General features: G+C 39.0%; 1 long non-coding RNA gene across 1 annotated transcript; it reads left to right on the plus strand.

Moving 5' to 3' along the window:
• The first annotated feature begins 226 nt into the window (after nucleotides 1-226).
• Nucleotides 227-20,376, plus strand: LOC120756666 (uncharacterized). Its single transcript, XR_005702202.2, has 3 exons — nucleotides 227-345; nucleotides 15,099-15,233; nucleotides 20,212-20,376. It is a non-coding gene; the product is annotated as an uncharacterized LOC120756666 (long non-coding RNA).
• The last annotated feature ends 433 nt before the right edge of the window (nucleotides 20,377-20,809 follow it).

Raw genomic sequence — 20,809 nt, forward strand, 5'->3', positions numbered from 1 at the left:
GTGGTCCAACATGGTCTTGGTGGCAGGTTTGTTTGTTTGTTTGTTTGTTTTCCCCAGGTGCCTTGAGTGAGAGTGTTGGTCATGGCTCTTGTTGTTCTGGAAGACTCGGATCACCTGATCATTATTAGTCTTAATTGCTTGCTGCTGACTTCAATCACACAAATCAATTGGGTGAGTACATAAGCAGCTGCAGGATAATAATAATAATAATAATAATAATAATAATGTGTGAGGGGCTGGGGGAAGGATGGTTTTGGCTTGTGAGAAGAATTAAGGGCTGGAGCACTGAGGATGCTGTAAGAAGATGTTGAGACAGCCTTGTCAAAATTACTGAGGAGACTTGCTGTGAGACTTGCTGTGAGTACTGGAGCTGATTTTAGTGACTTCTGGAGTTGTGGCTGTGATATGTATGTGTTAGGGCTTTTTGAAGCTGTCTGATGTAAACTGGAGTGTTTAATGAAAGCGTTTTGGAGTGTTATTTTTTGAGTGTTTTTATGAAACCTAATTGATTTTGTTACAGATTAAGATTGTATTTTTGTGTTTGGTATGTGAGTTGTTTTCTACAACCGTTTCTTTATAAAAAGCTTTTGTGTGTTTATTAGAATTTTGCCTTCAACTTTTAATGCTCTATTTATGTTGTAATAAAATATTGCTAGAATTGAAAAGGTAATGGGGATGTAGTCTGATGAGTTCTTAATGGATATTCTTTACAAAATTAATGAAGTCTTTAAGTAAAAAAATTATTTGCTTAGTAGTGTTTTAAAGGGAATTTTAATAAATATCAATTTGAGCATTTTTTCAGTGTTTCCACAGAATATTTGAACTAGTTTATTAAGTGTAAAGGATCTCTGAAATAATTTACAAGTATTATTTAATGAGTTTACATGGGGTTTCTTTGTGCTTGATAACTTCAGACAGTTTTGGTAGGTCTGGCCATTTTGCAACTTGAATGAAACGTTGGCACCTTTTCTTAAATACGAATACATACATATATATATATGTACTGATCTAAAGTTATTAGTATTTGTTCATTAGCTGTACTGAATGGGATTATTACAACTTTTGTGACTGTTTTGGGGTGCAAATGTTTGAGTCAAATCAACAGCAGTTAAAATGATGGAAGCTGGAAATAAGGTAGGAGAGAAATAATAGTTGGGGAGTTCACATTAAGGTACTCAGTACAGGAATATACCAGTGCTTGGAAAAAAAAAGGTGCAGGAAAAGGTTTCTACTGTGCACTTGCTTTCAGCTTGGCCTGCAGCAGGGATGTGGGACAGCCACGGCAGAGAGCACCAGTGTGAAACTCGAGGCACTGGAGGGCTCTGGGTAGTGCCAGGAGCTGGCAGGAACTTGCTGGGGCCAGCTGCTTTTGGCACTGAGGGGCTGCAGCAAGCTGCTCCTGGAGAAGCAGAGGCCCTCTGCCTGGAGCATGCTCTCAAGCCAAGTGGTCTTTTTGTTCCTGAGCTTCTTGCTGTTATTTTCCACTGAGCCCTGGCTGAGAGGAAGGCTCTCTGCAGTGAGCTGTTGAGCAGCCAGGCTGTTGGCGCTGTGGCTCTGGTGAGTCCTGCTGTGTCACTTCACTGCCCTCTTGGCAGATCCAAGCTCTCTTGCTGAGCTGTCTGGACCTCAGAATTTAGGGGCATCTTCAGTCTCATTTTTCCACTCCTTCTCTCAGCTTCCCCTGCAGATCCCTGCACAGTTTTTGAAGCTCTGAAAAGCAAAACATTGCATCATTCAATACAATGTCCACAAGAGAACTGAAAGCAGCAGATGGTTATTCTTTCCAATTTCCAGCACAGATTAAGAAAAAAAATATCTTTTATTTGAGCTACTGTCTCTTTGGACTTTTTCCAGTATTGAGACTAAAGATTTTGGGTTTTAATACCTCTTCTCTTACAGCTTGTATTTGAAAGAAAATTTTTCCCTTGTGTCTTTATATGGTATGCATTCATATGCTTGTGCGTGGCTGTTCAGGAGGGCTTGGCGCTGAGAAGGGCAGCAGGGCTGGGGGAAAGCTTGCTAAGTGTGAGGGGAAGTGTAAGAAGGGCTCAGTTTGTGTTAATGAGATTGACAACAGTGTAGGTATCTATTTTGAAGAATTCATTAATTTTTTTTTTTGTGTATTAAGGAAATCAGAGGATTGGTTGTTTAGAATTAAGAAAGAGGACGAAAAGATAAAGAACAAAATAGTTTGCCAGAGCAGCTCCCCTGAGGTACAGAAAAAGCACAGTGGTCTAGTCTAGAGCAAGTGGCAAGACAGCTCTGCTTTGCAATGTCATCACCGTTATACAACACTATTTCTTAAAATTCCATTTTATGTCTTGGGCAAATATGGTAAAATACAGTTCTGCAAGAAATTGTTTGAACAGAAGGGGTTAAGTGTCTGCCTCTTGTTCCTACCACATAAATACCTCTCTATTTTTGTGAATTCTCATGTGACTGCAAATCACTGTTATAACTTGTTCCCCCAAAATAATCTCTTCTGTTTATTAATGTGTTGTGCAACATGAAACATCCTCTTAGAATGCTATGAAATACACTGCTTACGGTGCTGTGATGTGTGTTTCATACCGTGGAAGGGTGCTGTGCTATGAAATGCTCCTCCCCAGCCCCAATGTGCAGTGGAACCTGTCCCAGGATGCACAAACCAGCGTTTCCTAGGTTTTAGACTGCCTCTGGCTCTTTTGTCTGAGAGCTGGAGTAGTAGTTGAAGTCTTCCCATCAGCTTGTGAGTCCCTATCCTCGTTGACCTGTGTATTGTGGTTCTCATCTGGGAGGGGGTTCTATTTGTGCCCTCTAATATTGCCCAGCAGCTTCATTGCTGCCAGAAGTCTGCCTGTCTTGTTTTGATTTGTTCCTGGCTGTCTTAGAAGTATCATTCTATTTTTTTGATCTGGAGAGCCTTTTCTGTGACCCCTTTCAGCCACTCCACCACTCCATTAGCAGTAGCATGGTATGGGCTCCTGTTTTGTTATTTTTCTGAAAGGTTGCTTTTTTTCAACCTCACAGGATAAAGAAGAGTGTTTCAGCCTGACTCTAGCTGAACATGGGAGTGCTGCAGTGCCGTGGTGATCACTGTGGTTATAAACAATTGCAAATGGATTTCTCCTGCCTGGGTCACTGTGGCTGTATAGCAGCAGCCAGCCGAGAGACACTTGCACTCTGAGTCACTCATAGTGGGATGTGGAGTACTGCGACATGGTGGTAGCAGATATGGCTCTAAACCATCTCAGCTGATAGTTTGTGGTAATTTTATAAGCAGGGAATTTAATGTACTCCAAGAGGCGCTTGAGAGGCAATGTTGTGGCAGGCAATCTGCTTGGAGAGCTGTGTTCACACATAACTCAGTGGAATTACATTGAGATTTATGCCAACTCTTTTCCTCTCTTTGACCTCAGTGAGCTCCTTGAATCATAGTGAAGTCAGCTGTGACACTAGAAAATGCCCCTTTGTTTTTCTGTATTTCTGCAATTGGGCACAGTGTACAGAATATGTGCTGCACGATTTGAAGAGAAGTGTTCTGGCTTTTGATATGGCTTCAGCCTAACCTGTTGAAGGGGGATTATGTTGGTGCTTGCATAATTTGCAGAGGAGAAACTATGCAGATTTCTTCTGCCTTTCTCACAGAGGATATTATACTTGTTTGGATTGTTCACATAAGGAGAAGTAAGCATTTTGTGTGGAGGCCTTCTTCGTGAATTGCTTTAAAAAAGTTCTTTGGAATTTCTATGTGGAGACTAATTTCTGTGAAGAAAAAGTTCCCCATGTAGGAAGTTCTTGTTTTCTAAACCAAAGACAAAAAAAAATTAGCAGTGCCTTGAAGTAAGTTCAGGGAAAAACCAATAAGAGCAGCTTAATGATTTGTTCACAGCTGAGTCAGTGGGTAGCTGCTCTCAGCTGTGGGTTGGCTCTTTCCAAGGCCACACTAATACTTTAAACCTGAGGATTTTTGTTGCTTTGACTATGTGACTATTGACTTCTTAGTTTTTCATTCTCAGCAGCAGGGATTTTCTTGTCATTGAAATAATTTTGTGGGGGAAGAAGAAAAGCACAAGCAGCTTTCTTATTTCTAACATCTATTACATGCTCTTCAAAATGTTCCTGGCATTTCCCATAACCTCCAAACACCTTTGTTGGGTAGGTTGCTTCTGTGACCCTACCTCAAGGATAAACTTTTCTTGTGCTGTGAAGTCATAACTTAAAGGGATACAAATATCTGAATAATACAGCATTCTATTCTGAGTAATCCTAAATCATTGGACAATTTGGAAATTGTTATTGAAAGTTTTAGGCTGTTTTCCCAAATACTGAACAGGTCAAAAAGAAGTGGGAAGCAAATGGAAAGATGAAGAGTGTGGCTGTGTTCTTAGTTACTGATGTCAAGACGTGTCTCAATGTTTGGCTCACTAATAGCCTTTCTCTCTATGTGGAAGAGTATGTTATTTATTTAGTACATATTTATTATGGCTGCCTATTGAGAACAGCACTGAAATACCATATTTCATTTTGCTGTAAATGAGGGAAAGAAAGCCTTTCAACATGAGGTTTGTTATTAATTAGAGAATAGAGCTGTACAAATTATTTTATGAATTTTGGTTAGGAAAGTTGTTTTTAGTTAATGTACTGTTTGCCAGCCAGTCCCAGCTTCTGAAAACCCTCTTGTAACACAGTGGTCACTAATAAATAGGGTTTTTAACTGGCAATTTTAGATAGTTGTGTGAAAGAATTCAGAGTGCCTGGCTCAGTTTGTTTTCATTATGACTAGTCTTAGCTAACTAGGGTGGGATTGGACTTCTAAATGCAGTTGCTAGTTTTTGGTGCCTTGGTATTTGAAGCTTCTGCTGTTTACAGTATTGTCCTGTCCTTTTCCACCTTAAGCCCCAATGTCACCTAGGTTGCTCTGACAGGTGAATATCCTTTATTTTGATGAAATATATTAAAGATAAATTGTTTAGGAGCCCCCCTCCCCCAGGAATTCATTTTGCAATGCTTTCATTAGAAACTATGCTTGGATATATGTGGTATCATTTCCGATGCCTTCATGGAATATGAGGAATAGAAATGGTATTCCTAAAACCATCTTCATTTTATGTTAAATCTCAAACTTTATTTATTCACAGTGTGTCAGAAATATTTGGGTACTCCTGAAGGCTCTTTAAGAATTCAGGGAGTGTTCTGATTTTCACAAGCTGCATGAACCAGCCTGTGTCTGTCATGCTTTACCGTAGCAAATGAAAATTAAGAATACACTTATATTTAAAGAGACCTGGCTATTAACTTTCTGCTAGTTTCCATTGAAAGCTATATGGTTTTGTGACTTTCAAGAAGGGCAGTTTTGAGGTTGGGTGTGCAAGCTGGTGTTTAGAGATGGTTATTCCTGTGGCAGTTTGATATATTAGCAAGTAAATCATGTGGAGCCTGTGAACAGTAAACTGAAAAGAACTTGACCATCTCTGATTTCTTTTTTAATCTCAGATGCACTTAGGATACTTTCACATGAGAGCATCTACTGCCTCTGTAAATCCATTTTTTTAATGTGTCACCATTTCTGTAAGGAAAAGGTTTGTTCTTAAAACGGATTTTTTTTTCCCCCCAGCAAATGGTATCACTTGTTACCTGTCTGGTGCTAGATAATCAGCAGGCTTCGACAGCCCTTGTTCCCTTCCTTCAGCTGTGGAAGTGGGTGTATTGCCCACGCAGCAGTTTCCAGCTGCCCTGGGGAAGGCTGCAAGGCCCCTTGGCAGTGACCTTGGCTCAGGATGCGTGCAGCTGTGGGGCTAGTTGTCATTGCTCCAGGGTCATCTGATAAACCAGAACTCTGAGAGAGCAAGAGATGGTCTAAAGGATTGAAGGTCAAGGTTTTGTAAAGCTTAGGTGGGATATCTGCAGTGGGTGACTTTGCTTTCAGGGTAGGAGGTTGCAGAAAAGCGAACTGGCTTTAACGTCTGACCTGTCCAGGCTCCAGTGGGCAGCTGTTTCCTACAGCACCTGGATGTGTGAAGCAGCTTGAAGATGCCTGACTCCTGCAGCATGTTGGCTTTTAAAAGCAAATCATTATGTGTTCTGGGTACCACAGGCAGGAACACCACGAAAGAAATGCTCTGTAATGGTTTGAATACAGCAATCACTTGTTCAAGTACTTTATATTTAGGTCTTAATGAGAAAATGACTGCATGTTAAATCACATAAATCCACTAAGTGAGAAAACGATAATTTGAGGATTATCTTTGGAATGGATGTCTATTTTCTCAGTTGCAGAGATGCTTCCTGAAGTGGTATGTTCATAAAGAGTCAGGTTATAGGGAGTTTTTTTTCAACCTAGTCCACATTCAGCCATTTCAGCTGAACACTGTCACCGTTCATATTAAAAATTTTCTGATCTAGTCTGAAATGCCTGCCTGTGGGCAGTTAGTCCTCACAGCATCCCTACAGGTGCTTTTGCCAATAAGTGATTGCTTCCATGTGACAGGAGAATGGCTGTCCTTGTAGTTAAGGATAGTGACTGCCAGCTCTGATGTATAAGCTCAAGATCATGAATAAGTGCCTCCTGTTTCTATTTTATTTCCTCCTAATTTTATATTCCTGTTGATGGCTCTCATAATTTCAAAGGATTGTCCACCTTACACCCCCTGTACAAGTTTATTGCTGTGCACTAGCCTACTGATTACTTTCCTTCCTCACAATTTTATTCTATTGAGGGTATGAGTTTAAGGTATTTCTGAGTTTTAGAACATTTCACCAAAGGTTTACTTGTTTGCAACAAATCCTCCTTAGAGGCATGTCTGATAGCCTACATCTTAGGGAAGAGTTTAGAAATCTAGGCCTCCCACTGTGATTACTGTGAGGGTGTGGAATACAGTGGAACAGCTCAAACCTTGCCTTTTTGCCATAAAGTTATTGGTTTTGTAATGGATTTCTTAAAATCAATTGGGAGACAAGGTTTCATTTCTGTAAAAGACACTCTAGATTTTGTTTTGGAATCTGAATAAATTGAAAACCTCTGTATGTTTGAAATAAAAATTCTGGAATTTCTTGTTTTGGGGTAATAAAGATGTATGGCCAGGTTATAGATACCAGATGCTAAGTTCCGTTTGCTCTCTGTTGTAGCGGACTAGGGCTTTGATTTCAGATGTGTTTAACCTGGAGCATCATTGCTATCCAAAAGAGAGAAGCTTTCTGGAATTTCTGTCAGAATGCCAACAGGACTCAGAAGCAGAAGGTGCAGAATTCTGCAGGCTGTGCTTGTGTGACGGCTAAAAGCTCTGCTGGGGTGTCTTGGGGCTAGGAAGTGGAAGAGGAGGCTGGCCTCTGTAGAACACAGCAGACAGCACAGCAGCACTGAGGGAGGGCAGCCTTTGGCCCCACCTGGGCATGGGCTGCTCCAGGACTGTGCTGGCAGTGGCCCCCAACTCCTCGTGCCAGCCAGAGCTCCCTGTGGAGTGATGGCCTTGGCCAAGTTCACAATACCTGGGCTTGGAGGCTCTATACTTACGTAGAGTCTCTATATTTGAAGATAGTTGAATTTTACTATACAGTTTATGTTAAAGTTAACTGGATGCAATTGCTGAATCAGGTTATACCAGCCTTGCCAGACGCTGGCTGAAAATGATGGGACTTAAACAGTGATACAATAAGTGACGAGGCTTGTCACCTCAGTTTAGAATGATAAACCAAAAAAGCAATCTGTGTTTTACAATATGCTGGTACTTTTTTTTTTTCTTTTACCGCTGAAAATGTTGTCCTTATTGGCTATCAAATGAAACTGTAGTTGATAAGAAGCCATTAGGTTTGGGTTCCCATCTTCAAGTCTAGTTTCTTTTAATAAAGAGGAAATCAACAGCACATATGCTAACAGTATTTTTAGGAATTATTTGTAAGGAATGTATGTAATTCTTTGGGAATTGAAGGAAAAAATCGTGAAGTCACAATAGCTCTGATTGTTGTCTTAGAGCAAAATAAAAAAAGCAGGGGGGGTATGAAGCTCCTGTGGAGATAATTGAAGCTGAAACATTTCTTGTGCTCTTGAGATGAGCTGCAGAAAGCAAATTATATGAAAAAAAACAAAGGGGGAAATGTCATGTGTCAGCTCGCCTCATTTTCTTCTTGGCTGCATGCCCAGTCTCTAAACTCATACTGAGCTTTGCCATGGCAACAACATCACTGAGGTGTTTTCCAGTCCAGAGTGTACTTCTTGTTGCAGGTTTAGGGAGCAGAGATTTGGAAACTGTCTGTAATCTTCTACTTCACTAAACATGAGCCTTTGGAGGAACTGGGTATTCTATGTGACTAGAAAGATTAAAAAAGAAAAAAAAATTCTTTCAAAAAAAGCAAATGGAACCAACTCTGCATTAAAATTGCTTTACACTTCTTCCTATGGGGAAAAAACTACAGACATGCTATGTTTGGAAAGGAGTGGAAACAAGACCAAGCTGTGGGTTCTCTGATATTCCCTGCTGAAGAGAACCACAGCAAAGCATTGGTTAGAGCAACAGACTGAGGATCAAAAGGGTGACAGAAATCCAGTAAGAGAACAGCTGGTACTAAGGAATTTAAAGCTATTTAGACACATGGATTTTCTATGGACAGAGAATTGTATAATCTTAACCTGGATTCTTACACTGAATCATTTTATAAAACCTGGGAAGAAAAACTTTGAAGAGGCAAGGATAGAGCTCCTACCTGCAAATGAATTCATGCTGAAGCTATAATATAGAAATACTCCTTTTTGCTGCTGTGTCAATTCTTTGAGAAACAGCATTAGAAAGGAGTTATTTCAATATCCAATGTCCTGAAATTTTGTAGGAACAGGTAAAAGTTTCCTTTGTTCTCAATTTCAACACTGTTTTGGTGACAAATGCAAAACACAACGTTGTGCCAGTTGCTCTGAGGAAAATCAACTGTCCTCTTCTCTCCTTTCCCCCCTCTTAGCAGTTGTGTAATTGCAATCATTCAAGGAAATATTTAGTGAGCTGAGTTAGGCAATGAAAGGATGAGAAAAAATAAATGCTTTTTTATCAAGAGGACCATCTCCTTATGTGGTTTGCAATACACTCACAAATAGTTGTATCTCCATGAATGAGACAGGACTGGTTCATCAAGGCTGAGCCTAAGAATTTCTCAGATCACAGAGCAGCATGGAAGGGAGGGAAGGATGCACCACCAGAAAAAGATTATTTTTTTCAGGAACAAAAATGTATTCGGTGTTTGCAGTGGAATGTGATTGCATATTTTGTTCAACGAGTACATATTGTGTTGAAATAGAAATTCTTTGTTAATTTTGAAGTACACGTCCTTGGTAAAAAGGAAGTGCTTTTTCTTGTCTCAGAGTACTGTGCTTCAGTGTAACTGAGTGTTTCTACTTCTGACACAGCAGCTATAATATAGACTATAGAAGAAAATATTTGTTAGTTCTACTGTTTACCTGAAAGACAGATCTGTTTTAAGAGCTCTGGATATGGACATGAAAAAATCTGTGGAAAATCTGTCTTTGAGTTGTCATGTGCCTAAAATGTACCCAAAGGTAATAATGCATGATGTGTCTTTGAGAACCTGTGTTCTCAAGGGCAAAACAAACAATAAAGACTTGTTAATCACTTTATGATTCACTGGTAAATACTGCTGTTTAAAAGCTAGGTATGCTGGTATGACTCATTAAATTAACAATTTATTCAAGCACAAAGCTATGTCATTCTATAATAGGCTTTTTTTCTAAGACTCCATGAGTAACTGAGTTAAAATTATCTTTTGACATTATCAAAACTTATTTGAAATATTCTTCTTCTTTATCTTGATTGACATAGATGCTAATCTCGTTTCTTGACCAGGGCTACCAGCCGGGGAGATTGACTTATTCACGGCCGAGCAGTGGAATGGCTGTGTCTGTTGGAGGGCAGATGCACTCTCCTGTGCCCAGCTCTGTCTTGTTTCTGATGTTCCCTCTTAAATCCTGTCAGACAGTGTCACATTTCCCAGCCAAAACTCTTCTTTGGAAAGGAACCCAAGCATTTGTGCCAAGAGATGATGGGAAATGACAGATATACCTCAAAGTTTACTGGTTTTTAACACAGAGACAGATTTTCACTCAAGACCATGTAAATGCATTTTAGTAAGCTTGTAGATTCCAGACATCATCACCCTATTAGCTGTTAGTGCTGAGGCAGCTTGTAGAGGTGCTGTTGGGGATTAGGGCTTCAAATTATGTAGCAAATACAATTTTAAATGTGGCATATACAGCCAGTAGTTCAGACTGACCTTTCCAGGTAGCAGCTTCAAATCTAAGCTCAAGTTCCCTTAGAACTGCAGTAGCATTAAAAAACCCACTCCCTCCAAACCCCCCATGTTTCTTACCTGTGTGTGCTTGTGTGCACTTCAAAAGTACAGTTCTACACAAGGTATTAAGAGCAATACTGCATGTTTAAAACTGTTCTCTTTCTTACATTTAGAGTTTCATTCTTGCTTTACTAGTTTCTTTGCAAGTTTGAGTGAGCGAGCTCCAGAGGAATCACAGACATGTGTTCACAGTAATAAAGCATAATATAATTGGTGTGGCCACAGCAGAATGAGACAGTGTCAGAGCCAGGAAGCCTGGATTGATGGCAGATCTTAGCCTAGGTGCAGTAGAATAATATAGGACTTTATGATGCTTCACTGTACAATTCATATGTTTCAAGAGTGCTTCTGCTGGTTTAGATATCTCCATACTGCCCTTCATTTTGTGATAGGCATGCAAATACAGTAGTCTGAGGTATTACTTTGTATATATTTCAGTCTATGATACAGATAGTTCTACCAAGGAGCAAAAATATAAAATTTTGTATTTTGGTGTTGCTTCTTCCTGGAGGGGAAAAAAAAGTTGTCATTTTAGCATGTAAAGTTTTACCAATATTATTGAATTAAGACAGGGGAAAAAAGACAGTTTTGTTTTATAGTTACTCTGGAGCTAAATGAAGGATGTGGAAAGGGCCAAATGGTGAATGGAAGAAATGCTTTCTTTGAATGTGAGATCATTCTACTTTGGTCACTTCTTTTTTTTTAAACTTATGCAGTCAAAAGTTAGCCAATCAGGTCGATGCCAAAGCATCTAATTAAACAGTTTATTTTCCATAACTACTAAGCTACTAAGGCCAATAAGAGCAGATGGTTCTCAGCACTTCAGAAGTTCAGGCTTCTTCTTTCAAGTCCTCAGTGCAATTGAAGATGACTAGCTTTATAGCCTACACTTGAAAATACTCATCTTGCCTATTAAATACTGTTTTTAATCTATTTTGCAGAGCATGGCCCACGAAATGTCTAATGTACTTTTCTGCATGAAGGGACTCAGTGTCAGTACAGAACCTTTTTATAGCTCTGTGCTGTTTCTTTGGCATTGTTTCCCGTGAGGATGGGTATGTGCTCAGCCAACACTTACTAATGATAGATGATTGTTGAGTAAGCCCTCAACAGTGAGTACTCTGAGTGCTCTGGTGGTGTCACTTGTGTGATGCTCATCAGTTGGTGACACTGAGTTATAGCAGGGTATCAATGAGACTGAGGCTGGCACCTCAGAGAGAACAGCAAGAAGCTGTGGGAAGGATTGAGCAACACAGGTTTCAGGGTGCTGGAATGGCTGGTAAGGGAAACAAGGAGTTGGGGTAGTAGTTGCAATCAATTTCAAGGCAATCAGATCTATTATGTAGCTATTTTTTTTCTGCCCACAAAGAAGAAGAAAAAAAATCATGAGATGCTGTGGGTAATGTTCTAATGTTCCACCCTTGGTTCTGATGCATTTCCTATTTACTGTTAATATCCCTTCTGTCATGACCCTGTGTTGGCTTGGAAGATTTCTCCCTATCTCTGTACTGCTGCAGTGATATTAGTTCCACATTCACAGAGCCCAGGGATTCAGGTGTGCTGATGTAGGGAGGAGCAGTGGACAAATTGCCACCTTATATTGCTTCAGGTGGAAAAAATTCTGCATCACATTGGAATCTGAAATAGTATTTTTAAATTAAGCAGAAGGGAAGTGAATTTGTAGCATGGATACCTTTGACTGTAATGCATCCTGAAAATATAAAGTTGTGAGTTTTTAATATTTCCTTGATATGTTGTCAATCTCTTGTTAGTTATAAATGTTGTCCAACGTTTGGGTCACGCATAAGGAATCACAAATTTGGCATTGTTGTATCCATTGCTGTATCAAGTGAGACAGAACAAGTTGGAAATTTTGTGGTTTTTTTCCCTCTTGTTCAGCTGTTTGAATACTTTTCATTGTTTTCCTTGCAACAAACGAGAGGGAATTGTGGCAAAAGCCTCCTAAGATCTAGCATTTGCCATCATCTCAACAATTCTTTTAAAAGGATTATTGAAACTTATAGCAAAGTCCTATGAGACCCAGGACTGTTCTATGGAGACAGGTCACCTCATAAATGCTTAGCACCGCATACAATGCATTTTATGAAGATGTCTAATTTGCACCAAGTAGCCCAACAAGAGTGGATTGCAGCTGTCCGTTGCTTGCCAGTAAAAGAGGCCCCTGGCCTCTAGTCATTCCTTTTTATATCCCTAAAGGATGCATTCCTTTCTTAACAACAATTTTATGCCTTTTGAATAATAAAAGGCCTGCACTGGGCTGGTATTTTCAGGAGAATTGCTTTGGTCTGTTTTGAAAAAGGACAAGAGTCACTGTCTTAGTGTGAAAAATTGCCTAAGAAAAGTTCTTTATTTTTATATTTATTCATTTATTTTAATGATTTGCAGTTTCAGGGAAGTGTATCAATTTCTTCCTTGTCTATTTCCTCTCTTCAGCCCAAGACAGAAGACAAAATTCAGTTTTCAGTGTGGATGACTTCCTAATTGTTTTCTCAAGCTTGTGCTGTTTAGGATGGATCTCCAGTAAGATTGTGAATGGCACACGTTATCTGGGCCATGATGGGGGTTTTGCTTTAGCTCTGGCTTCTGCTCAGTAGTTGCATTCTATTATTTTATACGTGCTGCATATTCCTTCAAGCTAATAAAGCAGCTCTTTGCTATGCATGACCTGCTCTGTGGTGTGACTGACTGATAACTGCAGCATTTTAAACCTGGCACTACATTATTAGACTTGCTGCCGGGTCCTGATTATTTGTCAGAAATATTTCTTGCCTCTGGAACTTCAGATGGATGGGAAGTAATTTTATAGGGTCATTGCAAACTTGTGGGATGCAAAGTGCTGGGATCCATCACAGCCAAGGCATTACCTACCAAACTTATGGATGTGGAGATATGTGCTCCTATGAACCCCCACCCAAAAAAAATGCATTCCCTGTGGTACTGTGTCATTCTGTCTGTATCAGGTATGAACTCACTTCAGCTTTACTCTTAGCTATAAAGAGATTTATCTAGCTGCTGAGAGACTTTTTTCCCCCTCCAAATATAGATACACGTTAATGTGAGGCAGGTAAGGTGTAGTTTGGGGAATATAGGATGGCTATATCTGTTTTTGATGGAAGTGTATTATTGCTTTTCATGGGAGCTAGGTCCATTTTGTGCCTTAAGGAATAAATATCTTCAAAGGAATTCTTATACATCTGTAAGATAAAGAGTGGATTTGATAAATCTGATTCAGTAGTGCCAGTTAGATCTAAACAATGCTGAAAAAAGCCTTTTTCCCTTACTGGGGTACCTTAAGCCCAAAAGAAGCCCACTGAAGAAATTAACTCTTTCCTCTGACATTCTACCTCAGCTGAGATCTCCAGTTGGAGTTCCCTCAAATATGAATGCAAGGAAATATCTGGCAATGTATTCTATACAGGGAAGTCTGTCTGCCTTTTCCAGGCCACACGTGTTTAGAAGGGCTTCTGAAGTTAAATGTAGCAATTACTGGTTCACTGAGGAAGACAATGGTGAAGGAGAAATATGTTTCCTTTATACAAAGTATCTATAATGTGTGTTTATCTCTCGTTAAGCTGCTTATTTTCTAGTATGTGGAAGTGTTTTAAGAATATTTATTGTATTTTCCTTGGAAGGATGGAACTGCTGAGACTTCACTAGAGATGACATTTTTTGGTGTGAGGACCTCTTTGGTTATGACTGCCAAGACAAGGGTGTTGAGGGCAATGAAGTTTCCTTGGTAAATTCTTTCACTTAGCTTAAGCAGATAATCAATAAAACAAGAAAAGAGATGTTAAATAAGATATGAAAAGCTTACAGTGGTACTCTGTTCTTATTGGTGAGAGGGTCTATGTAAATTTTTTCACTTTAACTTTAAAAAAAAGGGATCTGAGTACATGTCACATGAAACATGACAAGTAGTCAAAGCAATGAAAGTTTCCATGATTCACCATTTTTTTAATGGTTTCTGTGACCTGTTTTCTTAGTAATCCGACATCAGCCTAAGTAGGTCCCACATCCTCTCTCAGACCATGTATTTCTTTAAGATAAGCATTACATCAAAAGTACTTCTCTGGAAAGAAAGTGGAGCAATAAACATGATATCAAGTTATGAAGGCACTGAGGCCTTTGGGGAAAATCAACAGTGTGTTGAAACGGAGACACATGTGACTTACTTTACTTGGTTTCTGTATAATGACTTTTTCTTGTCTTTTACTCTGTTCTAATGTAAAAATAAGTCTTGAAGGGCAAGCTTGAAAAACAGCACATTGGTCCTGTTTATCAGTTTACAGTCATGGATAAAGCAAGGTGCCAATAAATAAATAAGAGTAGGAGAATACAGAATAGAAGTTATGTATGTGCATGAAGAATTTACTTCTAGTAAGGCATGCACCCTAACCTTGCCTTGCATAGGGGGAATTCTTTATCTTATGTATGCAAATTTCCTTCATTTGTTACGTAAGTTTCTTGCACATGCTGAAGACAAAGACTTTTAGGGTACATGGAATGTAATTTAAGCAATATTCGCGTCATCCTATTAGGGGCTTCCTGGAACATTTAATAACGAAGTAAAAATACAAAGTGGAGGATCTGTGAGTATGAAGCTACAGACAGGCATAATTTGCCTGTGATTACTATGCTAACCCAAATATTAGATTTGCCCTGCTTTTCTGGATGGTGTGTTCTTGAACAGAATGGATGAAGAATAACACATTGACAGTAAAATGATTCAGTCTTATTTTCCCTTTAAGTGTAAGTAATTTTATAAGAAGCTACTGTCAAAGACTGAGATTGAGAAGTTTGGATGACTCGACTTCTGACTTTGACTTCTGCCCATTATCGCATACATGAAATTGGTTTTACTTTCAGGGATGCCAAGTGCAGAGGTAAATATTTTTATTTTCATAATTTGTAATGCATGATGGATTTTGAAACTCCAGCCAATATTCATCTCATTTTGTCGCAAGAACCATTTTCATGTTAAAATGGTACTCCAATTCATGCTATTTTTCATTATAAGCTCTTTGTATCCTGAGAGTTGCAGTGCAAAATAATTAGTAATTTGAGTACTCTTAGTATATGAAACAGTGGCCTTCTGAATTGCCTCATGGGGTCTGGGAAAATGAAATGAGAAATGTATCTGCTTGAAAAACATTTTATAGAATATGTTTGATCATGAAGGAGAAAGTAGAACCGCACTTCTCTTTAGACAATCGTGTCTATTTTTTTCTCTTCAGTGAGGAGTAATCAGTTTGTAGTGAGTTACTAGGTGGCAGATGTTGTACAAACATAGAACAAAGGCAGGATCCCTGTCCCAAAGAGTTTATAGTCTGTGTACAAACAGGCAGCAGATGTGTAAAACCAGAACAATGAGAAGAGAGGGGTCAGCGCCGGCAGGATCAGAGCTGGCTGTGGGTTGTTCGGGTTTAGATGCCGTTGTGGTTAGTGGCTGTTTGGGAAGACGTGGAAGAGCATAAAGGGTTTTCTGGAGAATACTAATTTACTGGTTACTTATGCTGCAAAAACATTATTAGCAATTCAAAGCAGAATTCAAACACAAGTTTGATATTCTGTTTCCTCAGATCTCTTTGGTGGTTTGAGGTAGAGCTTTATGGAATAAACCATGGATTAACCATCAGTGTCTCAATGCTATAATAATTTAGATAAGATTGCAGTATGCTTCTAATAGTGACATAATTTGCAATTCTTACCTGCAGCTGTTTATGGTTTATCTTTCTGAAGTCTGTGGTTGTATCTTATGTGTCATGTGAAGTTTGTGTTTCTGAGTTAATACACAAAATTTGGTCAATATGTAATGGGATTAAAGACTACCATATCATGTTTAGCTATTCTGTTATTGTGGCCAAAATATATGATTAATTACTTATTATTGCATACTGTTTATGCTGAAATTCTTTGACTAATTTTAGAAGCTTCATCCTCTTTTCTGTCTTGTCACATTTCCTTCTTTCTCTTACCATTAGACCTCCTTTCCATCCCTTGCTAAAATAGTCTCAGTTTCCTTATAAACAGTGGCCATACCTTACATTTTTAGTCAGTTATTAGAGTATTCAAAAAATTTATTTTCCCTTATAGCTAGAGTGTTGTTTTTTACATCTGTTGAGTATTTGTGGTGCACCTTCAATAGCACATAAACATATGCTTTCTAAAACAGCTGTACAATTTGGTGATAATACCTTTCAGTACTCTAAGACCTGGATTAGCTCTGGATTTTCCTACTAATATATGAAAAATAACTCTGTAAAAGCAAGCTGTAAGAGACCAAAAAGGGGAAATATTCTGCTACTTCCTTGAAGTTTTCTTTGATGCCTTTTTAAAGCTGCAATGAGTTTACAGTCCTTTTCCCATGTTGTATAATTGGTGTCATCGCTCAACTGTTAAAGCTGCCTATTGCAAGATAATCAGCATTAAAGTCTCAGAATTATGGGTTGTTGGAAGTTGAGGGAGATTATTCAGGGGAAACATCATTCCACATTTACTCCATTTGAATACTTTTGCTGCTGTTGGTTACTGCTGTAGGGAGATAAGACTAAAAGAACTGCTCTGACCCAATGAGGCTGTTACGTTCTCATTCAGAGTACACTGATGGGAGCAGAAGTGTATTTTGAAGTTCTGTGGGAATAGAGATGAAAACTTTCCTATAATATTTTAATTTGATGGTATTAGGGTTACTTTGTCACTTCACTAAACAGTAACTTCTCTTGCCAAATCTAATTACCAATTAATATAATTATTAAATGAGGGAAAACAGGGAAAATTAAAGATCTTTGAGGCCAAGGGATCTGGTGTTAGAGATGAGCTCCGTGGTGTGTTTGGGGAGTCCTTATTATTCCAAGCCTCAGTTTCTTGTCTGTAAAATGTGCATCACATCCTTCCTCACTTCCTTTGCTTATTGGGAACTCAGATACACAGCTAGTTTTATTAGCCATGACTTCAAGTAGAGCCTGGAAGCCCACATTTCATTATAACTGCTTATGTTAAAGCAAAATACTTCACCTGTTATTTAGGGCACACAATGTAATCTATGTAAAGTTAAGGAGTCTAAGGGCATGTTTTAAGGTACTTTTACAAATATTGAACTATATGCTATCATTCTAAGTATTGCTTTTTTTTTTTTTTTTTCCGGGAGAAAATCCATATATTCAGGTCAACTCAATGGGAAATTTATCTGAATAATGACTTCAGCTGCAAGTCCAAGGGGACATTTTCCAAGAAAGAGGTTATTGGTGTAATCATGGGTTGCAGGAGTAGGACCTTGAGGTAAAAGTAATCAGACTGTAGTTGAAATGGAGCAATAGTTTTAATTCTGTACTTCTGCACTTTGACTAGTTATTCTAAACTTTAGATTTAAGCTTTTGCTGCACTTTATTAAAGATATGCTAACAGTCACTGCACAAGCTATTCTGTTTGGCCAGATTCAAATGCTCTCAGAGATGAGGCAATAAAGTGTGAGTGACTGCTTTTTTCAAGTCTAACATCAAAAGGAAAGAAATAAAAAGCTGGTAAATCTCTTTAAACACACACACACTTTTAGCCTGTGTAGGAGAGGCTTTTGTATTCTCTCTTTGCTTACCTGTGGACATTTATATTGACACTTAGAAAACTGAATTTCCACTCAACCTGGTGCCAGTGCTTTAAATGTATTTGCAGTTTTGCACATAATTGGATATATTGGTATCTGACTTGCATTGAATTATGTTTAGTGAGAGTAACAGCTGAAGCAGATTGCTACCATGTTGAAATTACTGAGAAGTTTTTAGTTGTTATAATAGTCAAAACTTATGGAGCATGCCAGGGTTGTACCAGCCCCTTGTCCACTAAAAAAGACAGCAATAATATTATTCCTTTAGGGATTTTTTTTTTTCCCATGGGTTTTGTTATGTATTATTATCACCTTTATCCTGTGTGGGTGCATTTTCTGTGTTTTCAGTGGTACATGATATTTGTATTCCAGTCAGCACCTACAGCACGCTCAGCTGCTGTGTTGCACCTGGGGCTGCTGCAGAGGAATTACTGGGGCACAGGGCTGTTGGAAAACCTGGCTGGGGACTTGAGAGAAAGCTTCAGTCAAGGGATTTTTGGTTCTGAGGTTTTGTTGGAGAGAGCAAGTGACCAGGGTCTTAGGAGAGCTGGGCTTCTGATGTGCAAAATAAATAAGGAAAGCAACCGGGAAAATGAGACTCTCAGCTGGGAGACATTTCTTACTTCAGTTTTCCCAGCTACCTCTCCCAGCAGCAGTGCTGCTTAAAGTGAGATGTTGTTCTGAGGGTGGGAGGGAGAGAGTGTAATGTGAAGACAGAGCAGCTTACTGATGTGGAAGAAGCTGTCAAGCTTCATAAATTTAAATATCTGCTCCTAGTTCTGGTTGACTTTCCACACATACATTGTATATGCAAACAGTGACTTTGGGAATCTCATGTACTGTTAATATATTAACATAATTTCTTCTAAAAGAGTTCTTTTGTCACAGAAACTCTCACTCATTACCTCTTTATGCTTGATGTTATTCAAATTGAATGCAATTTCACAGTTTCTTTGGAAGTTTCTACTCAGAAGAAGAGATCCTGGAAATGCTGGATTACATTCATGTGACCTGCAGACTGCCTGATTTGTATTCCAAAATGGAAGAAATTTTAAGCTGTACTTATTTAGAGGGGACCCCCCCATCCTCTCAAATCCTCTTCTGAAAGAAGTGCTACTAATTGAAAAAGGGAGTAAAAAAGTCAGTGTTCAAAAATGTTTATTCAGCAAGAATTGATTTTCCAACTTTGCATTCTATAGTTTGAAATCCCACTAATGAAAGTTGTCTTAAGTATCTGTTCATGTAACCCATTGGTTTAATAGGGCACCAAGAATTTCTGCTTCCTTTGGAAGATTTTCAACAGGTCTTTATGCATTGGGAAAATGTTGCTAACCTTGGTATAGCATTTCAGTGGGAAGAGCTTTAGAGTGATGATAGGTGTTTATTCTGAATGTTTTCAAAAGGGAAAGTGAGTTATGAGAACTGTACCCATTGTCATTCTTACACAGCAAAGAAGGAACCTTTCTTTTGCAATGCTGTCAGGTTTATCAACTACTGTAATATATGGGGGTTTTAGTTATGTTTGGGTCGGTCTTCTTAAAATAAATTTTGTTATTTTGAACTGAGATGTTTTTAAACTTTAGTATTGGAACTTCTCTAAGACGAGTTTATTTCAGTGGCACTTGTGTTCCCAAATTTTTAAAAACCATGATCTAGGTACTTTTATGTTTCTTTGTTTTTGAATTCCTTTACAAATAGGGTTTAAATATCTACTTAGCTCTGTTCCACTCTTGTCTTAAAGTGCAGAAGCGCAGAAAACTACTGGAGTGTGTTCTCAAGGAGGTTGTTGTGGCTGTCTCATCAGAGATGCCCTAGAGCCCTCTTAAAAGCTTACTGAAGTCGATGGAAAGAATCTCTTTAACCTTGTAAGCTTTCTATTTAGCCCATGAGCTTGTCAGACCTGTAGCTGTCACTTTATTTTATACTGTACAGTTTTGGGCACCACAAGGCTAATCTTCATTGATCTCTGGGCACCGTTGCAGCAATATGCAGTTAACTTAGAATATATATTAAGTTTTTCATTAATTATTTCTCATATCTCATTTCAGTTGTGGTACCCACTTTGTTATACTTGTGTGCTAACAATTTAGAGAGAGACAGGCAGCGGAGAAGTTCAGCTTTCTGTTTCCACTCTGCTGACCTTTAGGTTCTAGAAAGCACTTTTGAGGTCACAAGTTGCAGTTTTGGAAATCCATGAAACTCCAGTATCTCCTTTTTCTCTAGGCTGGAATAAATGCAGACTGTGTAATGTGTCTTTGCAGTGGAATGGCCATTGGTTCTAAGAAAAGGATGGATGTTGTGGGAATCTCCTGGAAGCAGACATGGATCAGGCTCCCTGTGCAGCGGCATTTGGAGCATTGGGTGATTGGCCATGACTCCTGGACACTGCCACAAGAGGTATATTGTGCTAGAGAATGTTATCTGTGTTGGGAACAGTGTGCTGCAGTGGAAGTGGTTGGGATTTAGGGAGCTGCTGCCCTGTAACAGAAGCAAAATGCTGCACCTTGGTTTTCCTGACAACAAATGTTCCTTCTCTCATAGACAGCAGGAACAGTGGACTACAGGCAATGATTTGTAGAAACTCCTGAACTCCCTCATGTTCTAGTGGTTTCACCCAATGGTGAATGCTGGTCAGGGTGTTGGAGAGAATGTAAAAACACCTGTGAGGGAAAGTTTTGTGCCCATGCTGCTGTAAGTTTTGGCAGCTTGTGCAGAAGATCAGTGTGCTATACTGCGTAGTAATATAGGGACAGAAGACTGGAAATCTAAGAAAAGGAAGCGTGTAAGGGAAGACCTCCAATAGTTTAATATGGATAAACTTAGATTGCTCTGGAAGCAGGGGACCAGACTTCAAATGCT

Source organism: Hirundo rustica, chromosome 9 (assembly GCF_015227805.2).
Source record: "Hirundo rustica isolate bHirRus1 chromosome 9, bHirRus1.pri.v3, whole genome shotgun sequence".
Classification (NCBI taxonomy): Eukaryota; Metazoa; Chordata; class Aves; order Passeriformes; family Hirundinidae; genus Hirundo; species Hirundo rustica.